The 22,791-nt window shown below is 32.2% G+C and overlaps 3 long non-coding RNA genes across 3 annotated transcripts; all 3 read left to right on the top strand.

Moving 5' to 3' along the window:
* Positions 1-532: 532 nt before the first annotated feature.
* Positions 533-22,430, top strand: LOC134273142 (uncharacterized). Its single transcript, XR_009993358.1, has 3 exons — positions 533-756; positions 18,239-18,328; positions 22,309-22,430. It is a non-coding gene; the product is annotated as an uncharacterized LOC134273142 (long non-coding RNA).
* On the top strand, positions 2,390-6,038 carry LOC134273141 (uncharacterized). Its single transcript, XR_009993357.1, has 3 exons — positions 2,390-2,613; positions 5,160-5,223; positions 6,004-6,038. It is a non-coding gene; the product is annotated as an uncharacterized LOC134273141 (long non-coding RNA).
* On the top strand, positions 6,333-7,896 carry LOC134273144 (uncharacterized). Its single transcript, XR_009993359.1, has 2 exons — positions 6,333-6,410; positions 7,610-7,896. It is a non-coding gene; the product is annotated as an uncharacterized LOC134273144 (long non-coding RNA).
* Positions 22,431-22,791: the final 361 nt, after the last annotated feature.

The raw sequence follows: 22,791 nt of genomic DNA, 5'->3' as shown, positions 1-22,791 counted from the left end.
ATTGTTTTTCCTCGTCGCCAATGTACTGTCCGTGTTCTAGACACTTATAACAGAAACACGTCTGCTCGCTTTAACGCTTTAATTCTAAACTACATAACTAAATGATTACACAAATCGGCGTGGCTGAAACTGTCAACATCAATTACTGAACTTGTATTTAACATATAATATTCTGCTGGTATAGCAAATTCCTAAACGTGGGAAGACATTAAATCTGAATGTCTATTTTAAGATATGAACATTACACTAACATACACTTTTCTTGTCTTTAAATTATTTCTTGGATATTACACTTTCAGAAAAATATAAGCATTTAGAAAGTTTAATGCACGTTTTTTTCCCGCGTATCATAAGAATACATCCTTAATTGAAGAAATATATGTCCATGGTACATGGTACATGTAAATCATTATTTGCCTTTTTGTTAAATACTTGGTACCTCAGACATTTACAATATCTGTAGACCACTCTTAGTTGAATGAGGGAGGATGTGGCTTATTGATTTTAATGGCGGCAGTGCAACTGTGGGTGTGTATGTTTGAAAAACATTAGCAAAGGCAAACTCAATGATGTCACGTGTAAACGATTGGAAACGGTTTGTGAGGGCTTTGCTCTACTTCCTCTTTGTACTATAGATATACAGATAATTCAGAAGACTGTGGTTATAAGCTGCATCACAAACCAAAAGAGATAGGACTCTGCAATGCAGCGCATTTTGATATTCATTATTTCTTGGTGTTGGATAAATTATTTAAAGTAAGTAATAATTTATGTTTGAAATTTGAATTAAGTTTTTGTAAGTGTGTTAACGATATAGTATATACATAGTATTTTCAAAAATATTAGGTATAATTTATATAGTAATATTTTATAAGGAACAAGAGAGAAGACTGATTAATTTGTAAATGTGTAAGTGTATGTGTGTGTTTGAGAGAGAGAGAGGGGGGAGAGAGAGAGATCTTTATTTTTTTTAGAATAAATACAAGTTATTTTATTGACAAAGAATTAGTAAATACTAAATTCAATAAGAGTATTGTTATACAGTGAAACATATCTTATTCGACATACACTTGAAGACGAATTTTGTGTTGAATTGCAGTGTAAAAAAAAAATTGAAAATTGTAAAAAAAAAAAAAAAAAAAAAAAAAAAAATGGAACGAAATCAAAGGTGGGAATTCACAGTGTGATGGATTACAGGGTGTCGGATTACACAGTTTTTATTATACAGGTTTTTTTTTATTTTAATTGTATCTGTCTTATTTTGTTCATTTCTATTTTAAATATCCGCAATCACCTAAATTTAACATGACTCAGTTCCAGCAATTTAAGCTTTCGACCGCAAGAACTCTGTATCGGCATGCACTCCTTTGATATACATGTATATACTAGACCATGTAGGCAAGTCTGGGTTTTCAGAGTTTGCATCGTTCGCTGAATTCCTTGATTTTAGGCATAGCGGATTTAAAAGATATAGATGAAATATAATTCTTAAACATTTATTCTGAACTTCTCTTCTTTTAGTTTGAAATATTTATGGCTCATGAATCTTGCAAATCGGCAATTCCTTCATACGTCGTCTTGAAGAATTTATTTAATTTTATTTGTTCAACAGTAGGAAAACCTATCGAGAGATATGCTGCTGTCATGTTCTAAATTTTGAATTTACCGGGTGGGAGTAAATAAAAAATTATTTACTCCCACCCGGTAAATTCAAAATTTAGAACATGAAACTGGGTAGTTCCAGCAAACAAATATTTTCTTTTGTCTCCTTTATCGTTTAGCGTCTATAGTGTTAAACTTGCCATCAGAAAAGTTACTAGTTAGTGTATTGGAGTAAGATGCAAAGTTCAGACCTCCAAGCGATGTTTATATTATTTTAAGGTTAAATAAACGATGCTGTTTATGGTTACCATATTTTAAAAAATTGTCTATAAAGCTGGCAGCTGGTTGGTTACTCTATATAGGGAAATTTTCTCCCCCGTTTATTTTCGCCCCTTTTGCCCTAGTCTAGCGTGAGCGAATTTAAAACGGGGCAAATTCAAAGTAAACTGTATAATATCTTAAACAAAAATCTTTTTGGGCGAATTTAAAACGGGACAAACTTGTTTTCAGATGTGAAAGGGCGAAAATAACAAGGATTGAAAAATAACTCTGTATACAGTATGTTTCACAAGAATTGTTGCATGTAAACGTCATCACACCTCCTAACCTCATTTATTTAGCATAAATCGGAAGAATTCGGAGATAAGCGTAATAAAATATGAACAAAATCCGTTAACGTTCGAACAGCTTTCCTCGCGAGAATTCAGCGAGACCAACATGCTAGAGGTGAAAATCGAGAGAGAAATTCAACATGAAAAAAGAGGTAAAACTTTATGTTATCTCGATTTATAATATATTTGTAAATTGAAAAAAGTTGAAAAACAAACGTTTCTTTAACTGAAAAGTGAAAGTAGGTTTGCAGTTTCTTATTCTGTCAAGTGCTAATTTGCACTAGCTTTAAAGTGTCAAAACAGCACCTCTCGATTTTGTAAACATGTTTCCACGTGGAAGGGAGTAGCTGTGTCGGTCAAGATTAACCCACATACATTGATTTAGTAAACAAAAACACTCGTAAATAGAATTTCATTTATTTTTTCGATTACCTGTTGCAGAAAATGGCAAAATAGTTTAGGGCTTGTTTGTCAAATGCTGTTAATAGCATGTCTTAAATTGAAGAGAAAATGCAGGTGTGCTATAGTTCGTTCCTACTTGTAAGGTAGTCTACTATGCATGCATATGCACAGTTACGCGTATATAAGTCATTATTCTTACTTATCAATACCCAGCGATTTGTGAAAACCATGTGTTTTTTTTAAATACCAAGAGACTAAAATTTAATTCTATCCGTGCTCGTGTGTGTGCACAAGTAGTTCTTCCGAATTTCCTCTACACATATACATGTGTACCTGGATGAAGGTTTGTTTACATTTGTTTGCAGTTTTAATTGAATCAGCTGTTTATATCAATCATGCAGTTTTCACTAGAGCCTACTGATCAAAATATGATTGTTACTTTTCTAATTTTAATATCACTGAATTTATGATCAGATGATGTCAATGCAGTTCTCACATACTTGTGTATTTATCAGGTATGAAACTTCACATATGCAGTTTTCGCCCGCGTGGTTCAGTGATTAGAGCGTCTGCTCTAGAGTCGGGAAGTAAGGAGTCCATGATCTTACTTTGCTGGTGTAAATCCCACTGTGGGACGTGCAGACTGGTCCTTCAGATTAGACCGTATAAACCGAGGCCCTGTATCGCTGTAGGTGCTGGCACAAAAAAGATCCCTCTCTGCTCAAAGGCCCTAAGTGCCCAGCAAAGGAAAAAAATTGTAGCCCTCCACCGGCAAGTGGTGGCATCTCCATATGAGTGAAAAATTCTCGAGAGGGACATTATAAATAACGTACAGTCAATCAATCACATCTGCAGTTTATGTAAATTTTTGAATATTTCTATGTGTACAACTATTTTCCCTTTTAAAGTATTGCCCCAACTAAAAATAAATGAAATATAGTATAAATATTATAAAACTAGAGGTACGGTGAGCAATGAACTCCGACACTAAATGATACCCACCACTTCTCATATGATAATGAATGTGTCCATGTTTTGCGATGGGAAACCCCAAATATGTGACGGATCTAAAAGTAAAATAGAAGCTGCACAATGGCAATATGTAATCATACTGGTACAGATTCTGTGAGAGTCATCAAATATCACTCAGTGGTATGAGAGGAATTAGCAGATAAGAGATGTGTACACCAAAGCATAACAGACAGACGGAGATACCGATTACTTAATACACCCTCCCGCTTTTCAAGCTGGGGGTATAATAAATTACATGCATGCATCAATCTGTGTAATGAAAAGATATTGTTTAAGATAATTTACATTGATGTTTTGCATTTTTGTTTGTAAGAATACATGTATTTAATTTACATATTGATTAATTATTTCAATGTGTTAATGAAAAGTTATTTTCTTTTTTGTTTTTTTATTAGGGCCCCGCAAGGATTTGCGGGTGCCCTATAGTAGTCACTCTGTCTGTCCGTCTGTCCGTCTGTCATTCTTCTGTCCACAAATTTTCTGTTTTTTCCTAATAACTTTTTTTATGGTAGTCCAATTAAGTTCAAATTTGGTATGGTAGTTCAGTAGGCAGAAAGACATATTTTGATGCCAAGTTTGTTTTTCTATGTCCTCTGGTTTGGAGCTGGGGTTGTGGGGTAGATGCCTTAACTTTATATAAGAATGAATTGGCAAAGAGAGATAACTTCTTTAAATGTTCCCATTGTAAACTGAATGCTGCAATGAGTCCCTTGGGATCAATTAGCTCTCCTCCTGAAGAAAACCCAAAGCATTATCTTAATCTGTCACATTGAGATTAATTACCACCTCTGTCTGCATATGAAGTTTGTTTTGAAGTTAAGAACACTCTGAAATGTGGATTTAAGTATAAATGTTTATACTTTATATTTGTTGGAATACCCCATACAAAGAGCTCTGATTTCATTGAATTAAAAAAACAAGAAATATATTAAAGTAGATTTATTTTTTTTTTTTTTATTTATTTTTTTTAATGTTAATCTAAGAATATTATTAATTTTCAATGTAGTAGGATAAAAACCTCATTCCATCATTACTGAAAAAGTTCTTATTGTGAATTTAGAAGAAAATGATGAGAGAGAATAATAATCCCTTGGGATTAATTATCTAGCCTGCTGCAGAAAATTTAGTAGGCTTTTCTTTATCTTTAAGATTAATGAAAACCTTTGTCTGCAACTGCTGTTTGTTTTGAAGTTAAGGTCAAGCCTTCATGATATGTATTTGTATTCATTGAAGGCTGGCATATTTTTATATATAACACAATTAAGCTTCATTTATATTGTTTAAATATACATTCAATGCTGAGTTGTTCTTTACACAGTTTACTGCCTTATATATGTAAATACAAGGATATTATTTACAGGTTTTTGCATATTTGGGAATAATCTTGAAATTTTAAGAATACAGTTGATGTTTCTTTTTGTTAATATATTTTTGAATAATTTTATAAACTGCACCCTCATAATTCTACCCCATGACGGGACCCTTGCTGACTGGTCAGTTTTCTAGTTACAGGTTAGAGTACATTTTGAACAGCCATCTCCAGGTATGACAAAAATAACACAATTGACCCTATAAGGTAATAAACAAACATTATTGAATTTAGAAAATGTATATAATGTATCACAAATGTGAAATCATTGTAGGGCTAGATATAGTTTTCTTTCACCATGTTCACTGCTCACTCAGACTTTTTACTGGTCAGCTCATCATAATATCACAATCCCACTAGGCTACTAGATTTGAATAAAAAGAGACTGACCAAAAACCATAATAATTATAATCATAATTAATGTAATAGTTATATTTTATTTATTTAATGTGATACACAGTTGGACAAATAATTAATCTAAATAAAACAGGATTCTGAAATGACAGAACTCTGAAACAAGCTTGTCAAGTAACTAGCCCAACTATAATTGTATTTTTTCTTATACATAGACCTGACCCAAAAGACAGATGCCCCCTACCATGTACTAGCCTAGATATAAAAAAAAACAGTCATGTGGGCCTTCAATTATTTTTTGGCCTTGCATTGTAAAGTCAGCTATCAAGACATTCCATCCTTTTTGTTGTTTGTTTTTTTTAATGATATGCACCATCCCAAACAAATTATACAAACAAGAATTTTTTTCCACTTTTAAAATATAGGCTTTGCATGTATATAATGTATGTCTTTTGATTATTTTGAAGAATGACATTGCTGATTGAATTTTAAAATGGTCTTCAATATGTATGCACATGATAATGTATTAAATGCACAAAAATTTCAATTTCATGAAAATAAATTAAAAAAAGCAAATGTAAAAAAATAAATCAATTCAATTATACACTAATGTGCAATGACTGTTTCTTGCAGGATATACTCTGAAGACAGTGATGTGCAAGATCAAGTAATTATAAGGATAAATTTATAACATTTAATAGGCAACATTATTATTTAATTATTATCATCCTGATCATGCTGATTGGAATAAACAAAGAAGAATTATGTTGATACATAAATCAGTATATTATGCAAACTGTAAATAATTGCATTACATATTTTTTTCTGATTTGCATGTAGTGCATTGATATCTGTCAGTATTTTTCATTCAGTTTTTTCCCACATAATTGCAAATGCTTGTATTTTATTTGGATTAATTAATTTAGAGCATGATTGTATTAACTTATTAATCATATTTGTAGTTGAGCTGTAACAAAACAAATTATCTAATGAAAGCTGCAACCATGAGAATAGGAAAGGATGTCAAGTCCAAAGAGAAGGTATGTTGATTACTGGTGATGATATGTTTTTGATGTAATTAGAGTACAGCAATAAAATAGAGAGAACAATAGTAATCCCACTTTATCTGTAGGCAAAAAATTAAAAAAAAATAAATCTAAATTCTTTTCAAGAATAGGCAGGTCATGATTAATTACTCAGAGATAGTTAAGAGCCGATTTAGATTTGTTCAGATTATATAGCTATAGGGTAGGGTGGGTCCACGGTGGGGGATAAAAGTTTTATTCTGGAATATTTAAGGCTGAAGCAGCCTTTTATAAAATCTTTTCAAGATTATCAGGGCCACGATACATCATATTTTTTTTAACAAATACATCTTAGTACAGAATCCCAGAATCAAGGGTAATGGATGTGCCATAATTAGAAACAGAATGTTTATCTTGAAAGTCCTATGTAAATATAGGAAAATCATTTTGTTTATTTCTTGGCTTTTAAGTTAAGTAGAGATGAAAATAATATACGTTGTCATAATTTAAATACCTATTTTATGGAGACTTTAGATAATATCTATGTAAGGTGAAAAAAGCTACAATTTTCAGAAAGAAAGCAATATTTTGGGGTTATAAAAAAGGGGCATAACTCTCATCATAGTATTACATGATGGATGTCAGATAATGTGAAAAAATGTGTACTGTTGGAAAACAAGTTAATACATTGCAGTCTGAATAAGTTCAGTTAAACAACAGTATCTTAAAATCAAACAACTTTGACTACCTAGGGCATGTTGATGTTCATGACAGTATTACAATTGGATGAATGATTTGCAAACTCTTTGAATTGTATATGATTTACTTTTGTTAATTTAATTTGCTCATTTTGCGCACATCTCTTTCCCATACAGATTATCAATGAATACTGATAGATTGAATTAGCAACTGTAAATGGCATATATGTATATGAATTTTATATACTCTGTTTAGAGTTGAACTTCGGTATATATCTTTGACACTGAGTGATATCTTGAACACACTGAGATTTCAAAGTCATTTTAAAGTCCCTTGAACAACATTTTTTTCCTATATATCTTACCCTGAATCTCTTGGATATCTCAGTTTCAGCAGTCCCATAAGCATTTCAAGAAGTGTGACTTTATTTTATTGATTCAATTCATTTATGATGAATTATTAAAATATCAAACATATACTTTTATGTTAGTGCATCAACATTTTATATTTTTCAGGCAATATAACAAATGGTTGCTGAATTCATGAAGACTAGCTGGGATGATACAGTACTTTTCTACTCTTATGAACCATATCTAAACATCAGGATCCCTTTGTCAGAAAAGAAGAATTTGCATATTCAAAGACTCTATAGTTTATTGTTTATTTGTATGTTGTTTAACATTCTTCTTGAGAATTTTTAACTCATATGGGGATGCAAACATTTGCAGGTGGAAAGCTGCAGATTTTGTCCTTACTTGGAACACATGGCTAATTGAGCAATGAGGGATCATTTTGGTGCTAGCACCTACTGCAACACAGGGCCTCTGTATATACAGTCTCATCTCTATGTCTGACTGTGGGATTTCGAACCAGCAATTTAAGGATCAACTCCTTATTCATGACTTCTCGAGCAGACGCTCTTGCCACTGCGCCATGCAGGTGACTTCATAGGTTATAGAATAAAAAGATAGGATTTATAACTTAAAACTGATGTCTTTTATTCAATCACAGTATAGAAATTATTTAAATGTTTGCAAAAAAGGAGGTAATAGCTACATGTAGCTCTCACTGGTATTGCATGCTAAAACTATATGAATTACATATTTTAATTACATTATACAATTAATTACCCCTTGTGAGGTCAACATGGTGAAATAAGGACCCGAGACCTGGCCCACGAGGTGACCTGACCTGACCGAGGCCGCGTAGCGGCCGAGGTCAGGGCAGGTCATCGAGTGGGCCAGGTCGAGGGTCATTGTAGTGTTTTAAATTTTTCTTACCAGCCAATCAAATTCGAGTATTATCAATAGAGGTATAATAAATTATTTTAAACCAGATCAGTAAAGAAATAAACATGAAAATGTTTTTACTATGAATTTTATTATAAGGTTGATTATCTTTAAAAATTGGAACTTTTTTTTTGAGTAGGAAGAAAAAAATAATTAGAATGTACATGTGCAGTTAATTTTGTTTATTAAAAGATATTCAGAATTTGGAGATCTTGTGAAGGGTATCTAAATATTGATTTATAAATCATTGATTTGATTTTTACTTCATTATTAAACAGCATAATCTGTATTATATAACAAATGCCTGTAATATACAACTTATTTGTTGTTGAACATACCATTGTCTGTCTACATGTAGTGCTTAGTAAATTTCTTGTAAATACAAACATGATTGCATGCTGTTTGTTTACTTTGTCTTTTTTTAATATGAGTCATGAAATATAAATTGTGTGCATATCAGTTTAAATTATTTTTGTTGAATAACCCTAACCCAGAAAAAATTGAAAACTGAATACTAATATATAATTATGTAGATAGATACCTTCCAGAAATATTTACATGTATTAGTAGCTGCAGATATGTAGCTTATGTGAAATCAGGTATACTTGAAAATCAATTTACCTGTATTTATTAAACAGAAGTTTAGTGAACACATGCATTCATATACCTATGCAGCAGTTCATACTGAAAATACACTTGTGTGTTAATGTTTTAGTTATTCAACATTAAAGTTGACCAGAAGTGATCTTGATGAAATAAAACATATATCTCACAATATTTTTTTTCTTTTTTTCTCTCCAATTATTCACAGTTTCATTGTATATGAATTGATCAAAGAAACTGACTATACCATTAAAAAAATCTGGAGTTGTCTTTCCTTGTTTAAAGAAAATATCTGATGCAATGAGTGCTCCTTTGGGTTCATGACCCTGAATCTTAATAAGGTTGGGAGGTGTGGACAAGGTCATTGTATCGACCAAAGAACTTACGAAATGATAAATATATTAGTTTTGGATTTCACATCTGACATGTTATATGTACATTATTTACTATAAAATAAAGCTGCTGTGTGTAGTTGCTGTGTATTCTGCTTTCATTTGAAAGTAATGATTGGATTAAAATCCAATTTGTTTCTGTGGATAGGGCAAAACATTACATATATATGGTATAGATAAGAATAATATGAATTAAATATTTGTAGTTAATTTTAAGTTTTTTTTAGGAATTAAGATAGTTTTGTTCTCATACCTATTCAGTTGAAGGCCACTGTAAGGTGTTTTCTTCGCAGATAAAAGTTCTTGAATAATTCTGCATCAAAGGAATATAAAAACATGTCGGCTTAAAAGGAGTACAATTCCTTTCTATTGGTTCCTACATTTTTTAAAACATTGTCTTCAATTACTTTGCATATAAAAAAAAAACCCAACATCCTTGTAATATTAACATAATAGCACTTGTAAAAGTGTATATTGAGTTATTCTATTAAAGAAATTATCTATTTTGTATAATTCATCGTGAGGGATGGTTGCGAGTTATACGTTTTGATGTTGCTTCAACTTAAAAAAAGTTTTTTTTAAAAGTTTTCTAAAAGTTCTTTGGAGTTTTTGAGTAACTCTATGATTTGTTGAAGCAAATTATGTATGTAGTTTCTCCTTTGACATAGATTATATTTTTTTTCGTGTGGAGTAAAAAAAGGGGATTGGAAGAGTATTTCTTGGTTCCAGCATTGAGTTTGTAATTTTGTTTTTTGAGTTTATGAATACAGTAAATGTAGGGATTTTTGAAATACAGGCAAAAACAAAAAGAGATTAGGCAAGAAGATTTATTGGAACTGTCTTATTTGAAAAAATATATGTCCATGGTACATGGTATATGTAGATCATTATTTGCCTTTTTGTTAAATACTTGGTACCTCAGACATTTACAATATCTGTAGACCACCCTTACCGAAAATATTGCCTTCCTGCAAATATTTGCTGCAAGTCTGCAGCAAACATTGCTGCAAGCTTGCGGCAATGTCGCCAAAGAAAGCATGACAATCTATATAAAGCCTTGGTGTTTGCAGCAAGTTAGCGGCAAGTTTATATGAACATGCAGAACTTTAAGAACTTTACATATAATTTTTAATGAATATTTCCGTGATTACACATTTACTAATTAACTTGATAACATTTAACTGATTTAGGGTCCATTAATACTTTTAAGAAGTATACATATGTGATATCAAAAAGAGGACTGAAATTCATAAGAAACAGATTTAGATTTGACCTAGCAGTTACACCAGTTACTCAAGCTTGCTTTTAAGAAACATTCTTTCAAAAATCAAAATAAATCAAAATCATTTCTTACCAATTAGATTTCTTGGATAGAATGAACACCTACATCCAGAGTTTGGCACTTTTAATCATTCAAAACGATGTATATTCGTAACAAAATACTGAAACGTGTACAACTTCAATTCTAACATTTCAAAATGGCCAGTTTTGTGTTGACCCAGTACAATCTGCGTTTCATTGGCTGATATGACTTGTTTACTGTTCTTGCGAACTTCCTGCAAACATTTGAATAATGAAATGTTTCCTGCGAACTTGCTGCGAACATTAAATTGGCGTGTACGTTTCTTGCAATGTTCCTGAAAACATGTTGGGTTCCTGCGTATTTGTTGCAAACTTGCAGCAATTGCTGCAATGTTTGCCGCAAGATCGCAGCTAGCGGCAATCATCTGCGAACAAGAAAATTTTCTTCCTGCGAACAATTTTGTTTGCTGCAAGCTTGCAGCAGACTTGCTGCAGGCCTGCAGCAAACATATCAGTTTGGTAAGGGCACTCTTAGTTGAATGAGGGAGGAAGTGGCTTATTGATTTTAATGGCGGCAGTGCAACTGTGGGTGTTTATGTTTGAAAAACATTAACAAAGGCAAACTCAATGATGTCACGTGTAAACGATTGGAAACGGTTTGGGAGGGCTTTGCTCTACTTCCTCTTTGCACTATAGATATACAGATAATTCAGAAGACTGTGGTAATAAGCTGCATCACAAACCAAAAGAGATAGGACTCTGCAATGCAGCGCAATTTGATATGCATTATTTCTTGGTGTTGGATAAATTATTTAAAGTAAGTAATAATTTATGTTTGAAATTTGAATTAAGTTTTTGTAAGTGTGTTAACGATATAGTATAAACATAGTATTTTCAAAAATATTAGGTATAATTTATATAGTAATATTTTATAAGGAACAAGAGAGAAGACTGATTAATTTGTAAATGTGTGAGTGTATGTGTGTGTTTGAGAGAGAGAGAGAGAGGGGGAGAGAGAGATCTTTATTTTTTAAGAATAAATACAAGTTATTTTATTGACAAAGAATTAGTAAATACTGAATTCAATAAGAGTATTGTTATACAGTGAAACATATCTTATTCGACATACACTGGGAGACGAATTTTGTGTTGAATTGCAGTGTAAAAAAAAATTGAAAATTGAAAAAAGAAAAGGAACGAAATCAAAGGTGGGAATTCACAGTGTGATGGATTACAGGGTGTCGGATTACACAGTTTTCATTATACAGTTTTTACTGATATACATGTATATACTAGAACATGTAGGCAAGTCTGGGTTTTCAGAGTTTGCATCGTTCGCTGAATTCCTTGATTTTAAGCATAGCGGATTTAAAAGATATAGATGAAATATAATTCTTAAACATTTATTCTAAACTTCTCTTCTTTTAGTTTGAAATATTTATGGCTCATGAATCTTGCAAATCGGCAATTCCTTCATACGTCGTCTTGAAGAATTTATTTAATTTGATTTGTTCAACAGTAGGAAAACCTATCGAGAGATATGCTGCTGCCATGTTCTAAATTTTGAATTTACCGGGTGGGATTAAATAAAAAAATATTTACTCCCACCCGGTAAATTCAAAATTTAGAACATGAAACTGGGTAGTTCAAGTAAACAAATATTTTCTTTTGTCTCCTTTATCGTTTAGCGTCTATAGTGTTAAACTTGCCATCAGAAAAGTTACTAGTTAGTGTATTGGAGTAAGATGCAAAGTTCAGACCTCAAAGCGATGTTTATATTATTTTAAGGTAAAATAAACGATGGTTACCATATTTTAAAAAATTGTCTATAAAGCTGGCGGCTGGTTGGTTACTCTATATAGGGAAATTTTCTCCCCCGTTTATTTCCGCCCCTTTTGCCCTAGTCTGGCGTGAGCGAATTTAAAACGGGGCAAATTCAAAGTAAACTGTATAATATCTTAAACAAAAATCTTTTTGGGCGAATTTAAAACGGGACAAACTTGTTTTCAGATGTGAAAGGGCGAAAATAACAAGGATTGAAAAATAACTCTGTATACACTATGTTTCACAAGAATTGTTGCATGTAAACGTCATACTATTGTCGGAAACTCACGGTAAATCTCGCATGATCAATAAGCGTATGGGAGATTGGCCGTGTGTTTCAAACGATTATATTATACACTGCAATTGCAGCAAAGCTACGCTGAGGCTTGCCTTACTCATAGGTTGTTCACCAAAAATTAAGTTATGATGGCCAATTCAAAGCGCAAAGAAGAAATATTAATTTTTTTCTTCTTCTCTAGTTCTACTTTCATTATGAAGACCGATGAAAAAAGTCCCTACAAAGGTTATCGAAATTAAGTCAAATATTACCCATGCACAATACAATTATTGCACATACAGCACAAGATACATGTACATGTAATAGAATATGCATCAGAAGATTTTGAATATATTTCACAAGATTTTGTACAAAAATCACAAGAATATTGAACATACATCACAAAATTATCGAATAAACATCACAAGATTTTGAATATACATAACAATATATTGTACATACATCACAAGATTATAGAACATACATCACAAAATGTTGAATATGCATCACAACATTTTAAACATACATCAAAAGATTATAGAATATACAAGATTTTGCATATAGTCTGGTCCTGATTTTTAAAAAGAAGGCTAGAAATAACTTCTAACGGCAAATAATTATAAATTGATCCAGCATAGTTTTTTCACCTATTTCGAGTATGCTGAATCCGAAAAAATATGCTGGCCATCATGAAATGGCGTTAAAGAGGTCAAAATGGCGATTCAAAATGGCGGACATCCAATTTTTTCAATATTCTCTTAATGTTGTTCAAAATGGAGAAGTAATGAGTGAATATCTAACTAAGTGTAATAAAACTATAAAATTTATAATAGGATGCTAACATTATTAGTTAAACTCAGAAAATGTAGTCGTTTTTATGCTTAATTCGAATTTTCTCTGACTTTTTTTTGTCTATAGTTTCTATATTCTTCTTTGTTAAGGATTTTACATTTACAAATATCCATACACAACAGATTTGTATTTGCCCCTCTACATCTCACTATTCTACAATTGAATGATAGTGCAGCTGTTAGTTAAAAGTCAAAATGGCGATTCATAATGGCGGATTTTCAAATTATTGAATTCTTAATGTCGGTTACATAGGAGAAAGGATTTTTGAATATTTTACTGAGCGTAGTACAACTATGTAAAATGACAATAGAACACTAATTTGATCAGTTTAAATCGGAAAATTTAGTCATTAAATTTGAAATGTGTTAAATAGCTCAAAATGGAAAACTCAAATGACGTCTTATATACTCGAATTTCGTAATTATACTGAGTACTCAAACTGCTTAATTCTGGTTCGTTTTGCAGAAAATAAATTACAGTTTGAATTGGTTTTCTTATTCATGAAATAATGTTCAAATATGCAATGGAAGTTGGAGGATATTTTTGTTAATGACTTAGAATTTTTATAACACGAATTTTAAATTTGTTTAATTACTTCTATTTGATCACAATTCCGAAGACATTTTACCTTTTACCTGTCTCACCATGCATCTTCATATAAAAAGTTAATAATATCATACAATAATTGCTGTTTTGAAGACAATATGAAAATTAAGCTACCCGAAGATCAGTATCCCTCGAGCATTAAGTCGAGTGAACATTCAGTTGTTGGCAATTCTTGATCTATTTTTAGTCCAGTGTAGAAAAAAAATAAATGTTTATGTTCATGTGGAAGGTCTAGTGCAACATAACTGAGTATGATTTTTAAAATAATTGACCACGACCAATTATAGGGCTAGTAATTGTTACCTCATATGAATCTGAATATATTATAATATCCAAATAAAAACATATATATTAAGAATTGTCAGTATAATATACGTAAACCATAAATTTTCTGGATTGTCCAGCTCTGATTCTGTGTCCCTACATTTGCATTTTGTTATTCTCATTCAAAAATTCAAATGATTCTCAAATATATCATGCTGTGAAAGGATATTTTTGTATTTAACAGTGTATATAAATTTTTAAAAAAATTGAAATTAACAAAATCTGAAAGAAGAAAATGTTTGTGTTCAATCCCCCCCCCCTCGATCTTGATACAACCTTACATTATCCTAACAAAGAAATATGGATCAAGTTGCCTTGTAAAGTTCTTCAAGTGTTCAAGAAATTTTTGTTGTCAAGAGAAGTTTGACTAGATCCAAATCAGGAATGGCTTAGGCCTATTAGTACGAATGCTTGTAAGTGATAGGAATTACGAGAAATCTACAGGCGCTCTTAAATTGCATAACTTTTTTCACCAAAATATGTTCACAATGTGATTTCAGATGATCAAGTTTCAGAATTTTCTTGCTAATAGAATGACCTTTCTACCCAAAAAGACAACAAATGTATACGAGGTCACAAATTAAAGAGCTACATATCTTGAATATCAGAGATTTTTTTTATATCCCCCGCTTGAAAAGCGGGAGGGTATAGAGTAATCGGTATGTCCATCCGTCTGTTACGCTTTGGGGTACCCATCTCTTATCGCAACTCCTCTCATACCACTGAATAAAATCTGGTGCAACTTTCACAGAATCTTTATTACATATTGCCATTGTGACCTCCTATTTTACTTTTTGATCCGACACATGATTTGGGTTTCCCATATCAAAACATGGACACATTATATTCATATGGGAGACCAGGGTATCATCTGGTTAGCTAATTGCTCACAGTACCTCTAGTTCATTTCGCATAAAATTTTGGATAACAAAATAGACTTTAAGCATTTGAACATTTGAACATAAATGTGTTGTTCCTTGAGTGTTGATTGATTGATTGTATATTGTTTATCGCCGAGTCGGCAATTTTTCAGCCATGCTTCGTCAGACTATCAGTTTGAATAATAGGTTTTGAAGGATTTTTGGTTTCTCTGGCGGCCCCCAGTTACTCTTTTTTGAACTCCAGAAAAACGATCTTTTACATGCCAAGATGGTTGTCATCCTTGATACGGGGCACCATTTTACTTGAGTGTTGAAAATACCAAAATTCCGAAGACAGACTGAAACATATACCAAATAAACCTGGAATAGAATGTGAGGGGATAATAATAAGTTCTTATAAGTGCTAAAAAGCAAGAACAAAGTGTTTAGAAAGAAGTTCAAGTTTATAATTACAGGATCGGGATCGGGAGTGATTTTAGGTGGACGGGGCCTCAAAGGCTTTGAAACACGTACGGTCAAATACGAAGGGGGAAATTTGGAAACTCTTAAGTCGTTTTCAAGTATTTTTTGTTCATATTTAATGGACTTATCGATATGATACTATATATATAAAAAACAAACTGTAATTTTTTTTTTTTTTGCAAAACGAACCAGAATTAAGAGTTTCAACGAAATTCAAGTGTATCAGACGTCATTTTGAATAGCCATTTTGAGCTATTTAACACATTTCAAATTTGAAAGACCAATTTTCCAATTAAAGTGATCAAATTAGTGTTCTGTTGGTATTTTACATAGTTGTACTACGCTCAGTAATTCAAGATATTCACAAATCCTTTCTCCTATGTAAACGACATTAAGAAATAATTTTAGAAAAAGAGATGAATATCCGCCATTTTGAATCGCCATTTTGACTTTAACTTGCAGCTGTGCCATCATTCAGTAGTAGAATAGTGAAATGCAGAAGAAAAAAAATTGAAATACAAATCTGCAGTGTATGGGTATTTTCAAATGTCAAATCCTTAAAGTAATATACGCTATAACGTGCGCCATTTTAAAATACGGCTGGAAATTTATATATTTTGTTTACCAATAAAAATTACGAAAATGCTGTAAATTACACCATTTAAATAAAATTCGTTATAAAGTTATCAAATTATAATTATTTATTATCCTGCAAGGAGAATAATGTCTATTTTTAAGTAAATCCACCACGTGACGCCGTCGCTACTTTTAGATTGATAAACAAACATGGCGTCAAGAAAACGAGGTAAGCCCGTTGAGATACAACTCACTTTTGACATGGATGGCGTGTTACTATTAATATAACTTATCTTTAAATGTAATCAGTATCAACCATCTATACTCTGTTATGACGCATATTAACCTTTTATTAATAATCGTTGTCAAAATGCAACGTGCCTCGTTGTCTATAATTTCCCGTGGACATACGTGTCTATATTTAGACCTACTGTTTACGCACTTCCTTTATCAATATTCATGAAAAGACTGAATTCTTGATTGCAGATATTGCTTTATTGTTCTGTTATTACAACGAGTTTTATAGTTAAATTTTGTGGAAATATTATTTTTTCATTACACTTTATGTGTTTCAAATCATTTAATCATATTGTTTCACATACAAATCGGCATCCATACGGCGTATATTACTTTAATAAAGCGGAATATAGAACAATAGACCAAAAAATCAGAGAAAATTCGAATTATGTGTAGAAACGACTAAATTTTCTGATTTAAACTAATAATGTTAGCATTATATTCTCATTTTAACACTTATATTACACTCAGGGAGATATTCACACATTATTTCTCCTTTTTGAACGATATTTCAGAGAAAATTAGAAAAATTGGATGTCCGCCATTTTGAATCGCCATTTTGACCTCTTTAACGCCATTTTCATGAAGGCCAGCATATTTTTTTCGGATTCAGCATACTCGAAATATGTTAAAAATCTATGCTGGACCAAATAATAATTATTTGCCGTTAGAAGTATTTTTTTTCTCTATAAATCGGACCAGACTAATACAAAATGTACATATCACAATATTTTGAACATATATCACAAGATTTTGAACAAACATCACAAGATTTTGAACAAACATCACAAGATTTTGCATATATATCACAAGATTTTGCTTATTCATCACAAGATTATCGAATAAAGCAACTTTTTACTTGCCATTAAAGCCCCTATCCTATACTTTTTTCTGCCCAGTGACTTGTCACTTTCCACTGATTCTGGTTACTCTCCAGTAACTCATGTCACTCTCCATTAATTTCTGTCCAGTGACCATTGTTATTCTCTACTGAAAGAACACATGGCGGGTGACCGGTCAGCAGGAGATGCTCACTCCTCCATGGCACCTGATCCCACCTCTGATTTTCGGAGGTTCTTGTATTTTACTCGGCACAACAGGGCCATTGAGCATTGAGGGATCTTTTTCTTGCCAGCAATTAGTGCTACACGGGACCTCTGTTTAAAAAAGGTCTCATCCGAAGGACCGGTCTCCACGTCCCTCAGTGGAATTAACTCCTCACTTTGCAACTCCAGAGCAGACACTCTGACCACTGCACCACGCGGGCGACCATTATGTTTGATGAAAAAAAATTATACACATAGTAACAAGTGCTCTTTGATAAGTATGATATAGTAAATTGGAATGTTGTTCACTTTACATGTAGAAAAGCTCATTAAATCAACTCATGTACATTATTTATGATATTGAACTCTCCTCTGTTTACAGAATCACTCTAACTGCAAACTCTGATTTTTAGCATTACTTGGGCCAGTCCTTGTAAAACCACTACTAGGAGAGTTGAGTCATATCAGAAGAGGGAATGCACACGTTGGTTTTTGGGATGGTGGTAAGTGAAATTAGATGGTATAATATGAAAAAAGTATCAAGTGTCATACATATTTATTCATGTTAAACAACATAATAAAGGGTTCATTTTTAAAACAGAGTTAAATCACATTGTTTTTGGGTGTAAAAATGCATTCTACAAAAATTAACTTTTTTTCTTCAAAATACTTTAAAAAGATGATACTATGTTTGAAAATACCGCACCTAATAATTGATAAATTACCGTATAAGTGGAAATTTAAGCGAGACGCAAATATAGCGATTTCTACCTAAAATCTGGTATTTATTTTTAGTGAAAAGTAATTTTAGCGATTTTAAAATGCTTACTTAAAAAGCTTTTACAAATCAATTAATTTTTAGCGATATTTAATTTTAGCGATGTCAGCACCCTCGCTAATAATGCCAAAATTAAATCCTCGCTAACAATTCTACTTAAACGGTACTTTATAATTATTAAAATTGATTTCTGAGTGATAAATTATCTCAAGACACACTGATTGCAAATTTTTCAGACCAAATATCATAATTTATTATAAAAAAAATACTAGCAAATAAAAATGAATTAATTTTTGTGACATAATTTAAATTTGACCAAAGTGTCTAAGTAATTTTCTCATTATTAAACTCTGCTAAGAGAACTCTTGCAAATTTTTCTAATTGCAATTGTGACTAGACCAGTTTTTGTCACGAAAGGACAACTTGTCCAAAAAAATATTTTTACCATAGCTACAAAACTTAAGTATAAAGTTAAAACTTTTACAGTTTATAGATATATCATTGATTAACTGATAGAAAGTATCACTTTAAAACAAATATTTAAATAATTTTTTTTTTTAGAAATAATATATTCAGAAATGTGCACATTAAAAAATGCACCTGCTTATTCTGCACTTTTAGTGAAAAACCATCATTGAAGAAATAAATAAATACATGTTTATCAATGAAGGACAAGGGAAGTTAAATGGTCTCTGAAAGGCTATTACTGGAGGCATGAAATGTATAAAGACAAGACCCCTATAAATCCGCCATTTGCAATGTACTTTCAGTTTCATATCTTTACCAAAGACCAAAAAAAACCACAGGTAAAACAATTTTCCAGAGGCTATCGAAGTCCAACTTTCTGCAAAGATGTCTTTCACTAAAATTACGGAATTAAGTAGATGTGTTTAAAGAAATTATATGCATTATTCAAAAGATTTTTTTCTCAATAGATATTTTTTTAAAAGTACTTATTATCAAGTGTTACTTTCTGTATGTATATTAACAAACTAATTCCGAGAATTTGTGTCCCCCGCTTAGGGAAAAAGTAAACCATGTGCAGTTCGTGGAGGGGGGGGGGGGTGTCGGATCCCCCTGACTTAAGTTGAAAAATTATTAAATGTATACATGTATACTGAAGCAAATAAAATATGCCAATATGGATATGAAGATTTGATTGCTTATTCTTTATTTTGTGTATAGAAGATTCTTTTTATATTGAATATTTATCACACTATAATGATGATTTTATGAGTTTGTGCAAGCCAGACCTTTTATTTTTTTTATTTAATATGCTGAATACTATCATTTAGTAAAAAAAGTATTTCGGGGAAAAAAAGAAAATGGATCGTCCGGGATTTAAACCCGGGACCTCTCACATATAAAGCGAGAGACATACCACTACACCACGAAACCGCTTTTAACTTGCGAAAATTACATGCAAAGATGAAGTCACATACATGTATATATTCACGTTCGATATTGTCAAAATTTTACACAATGCATGGTGACTAATTTAACCTTTATTAAACAGTTTTAATAAATGTAATAAGAATATAAAGTCCGCCGAGAACCTGTTTTATACGTAATAACTCTCCTCATGCCCCTGAGCTAAAAATAGCGACATGTAATACAATAAATACTCATAAAACAAACGTGGCGGGACACTTTGAGAGGGGCGAGAGAGGTCCTAGGGATTTTTGGTATAAAATTACATTGCAAAAGCTGAAAATATTCTTGAAATATCACCCGGATAGGATAGTGTTACACACAGACAGGATGTATAAATTTACGACCTTGAACTTTGACCTTTTGACCTCAAAATCAATAGGGGTCTTCCTTAGGCTACAAAGAATCATGTAAAATTTTATTGCAAAAGCTCAAAGGGTTCCCGAGATATCGCGCGGAAACAAAAGTGTTATAACCGACAGAATTTGCGAATTTATGACCTTGACCTTTGACCTTTTGACCTCAAAATCAATAGGGTTCTTCTTTAGTCCATAGGGAGTTGCTATGCAAATTTCATTGTGAAAGCTCGTTCTCGAGATATCATGTGGAAACTAAAGCGTTACAGACAGAAAGAAAGACGGACGGACGGACTCAAATCAATATCCCCCACTTTACAAGCGGTGGACAATAAACTGAGAAAGTTTTAAATTCATCAACCACATAGTTCTAGTGCTATTGTAACAAGATGTGTTTGTGAAACACTGATGTCCCCGTATGGCAACAAAGCGAAGGTTAACCTTTCTCAAATGCAGATGAAATATGTTGGTACCTAAAGTAAGGCCTTTTCACAAGTAAATACAAATGTTAAATATATAAACCTAGCACCACCTGTTCAAGGGTTATGACCAAGGTTAACATTTTGAAAGGTAGAATAAACTCCGGGGTCGAGTTCAAAGGGTCGAAGTTTCTGGTTTCTAAAGAAAGGCCTTGTCTCAAAGATTACATATGGGAAGTATGAAAGCGCTGGCCCTTACCGTTCAAAAGTTATGGCAAATGTTAAAGTTCGTAAAAAGTTGGTCAAATTCCAAGGTCAAAGGGTCAAGTTTCTTGATATCAAAGGAAAGGGTCTTGTCACAAGAATTACATATGTGAAACATGAAAGCTCTAGCCCCTACTGTTCAAAAGTTATGGTCAATGCTAAAGTTTGTAAAAAGTAGGACAAACTCAAAGGTCAAGGTCAAAAAGTAAAATTGTTTGATATCGAATGAAAAGTCATCTCACAAAGATTACATATTTAAAGTATGAAGCCCTAGTCCTCACCGTTCAAAAGTTATGGCCAAGGATAAAGTTTTTTTTTGTAAGTTCGGAAATCTCCAAGCTCGAGGTCAAAAGCTCAAAATTATTGGTTTAATGGTTTCACATAAAAGGTCTTGCAAAAAGAATGGATATTTGAAATATAAAATTCCTAGTATCTACCGTTTAAAAATAAGGGCCATAAGAAAAGTTTTGAATTTTTTTGTAAAAATTGGTAAAACTCCAAGGTCAAATTTCAAAGTGTCAAGGTTCTGGATATTAAATGAAAGGTCTTATCACAAGGATTTAATATGTGAAGTAGGAAAGCCGTAGTTCTAACCCTTAAAAAAATATATTCAAAGTTGTATTTTAAAGGAGGTCAAACTCCAAGGTCAAGGTCAAAGGGTCTAGGTTCTTGGTACCCAACAAAGTGTCTTTTTTCAGGGATTAAATATGTGAAGCCATAGCACTTACCGTTCAAAATTTATAGCCAAGGTAAAGGTTTTTTTTATAAGTACAGTTGTCCAAGGTCAAAAGGTCAAAGTTGTTGGTATTTAATAAAAGGTATGTATACAAAAAATATATATGTCAAGTTTCAATGTCCTGTTATCTATTGTTCAATAGATAAGGCCAAAGTAAAATTTCAAATTTTTTTGTGTAAAAGCGGGTCAAACTCCAAGGTCAAAAGGTCAAATTTTGTGGTACCCAACAAAAGGTCTTGTCACAAAAAATACACATGTGAAATATAAATGCCATAGCTCCACTAAATCAAAAGTTATAGGCAAGGTTAAAGTTTTTGCGGACAAACAGACAGACAGACAGACAGGCAGGCAGACAGAGAGACAGACAGACGGACGGACACGACAAAAACTATATTCCCCCCGAAACTTCGTTTACGGGTACATTAAAATAAATTTTTGGACAAGTCGATCTTTGGTGAAACCTTAAAACTCTTTATTGACCAAGACTAATTTCCTGTAGTACCCAGTATACGTGGATCTGGAGATACAGGAAGACCTTCACCCAAACTTGTTGTCCTGGATACGGTGGAAGTAACTGTCAACGTAAGTATAGTAACAAATTGCTGTTCTTTAACAAATGACTGCAATACGTGGACTACATGTATATATGCATGGTTATATGTGTTTCTAACGACGAAATCCAAAGAAAAATTATCGATTTATTGAATTTTCATGTAGGTGTAATAAGACTTTTTTTTTTATCTTGAAATGTAAAATTTTCATCGTAATTAAAGTCTAAAATCTAGTTGCTAAATTAAATTGTAATAAAAAAAATGTGTATAATATAACCTTAAAGCTGAACATGAGTCATGACTATAAATATAGAGGATTAGGTCCTATGGACTTTTGCCAGGCGCACTGACTTTTACAGTTGACGGGAATTCTAATGATTCTTCTCTTCACTCGGGATTCAGTGAAAGCTTACATGGCTTATTTACCATGC

The sequence above is a fragment of the Saccostrea cucullata genome, unplaced genomic scaffold (assembly GCF_032062105.1).
Source record: "Saccostrea cucullata isolate Sc308-1 unplaced genomic scaffold, CSIRO_AGI_Scuc_v1 ctg7947, whole genome shotgun sequence".
Classification (NCBI taxonomy): Eukaryota; Metazoa; Mollusca; class Bivalvia; order Ostreida; family Ostreidae; genus Saccostrea; species Saccostrea cuccullata.
The sequence above is the reverse complement of the archived record's forward strand: the minus strand, read 5'-3'. Positions and strand labels throughout refer to the sequence as shown.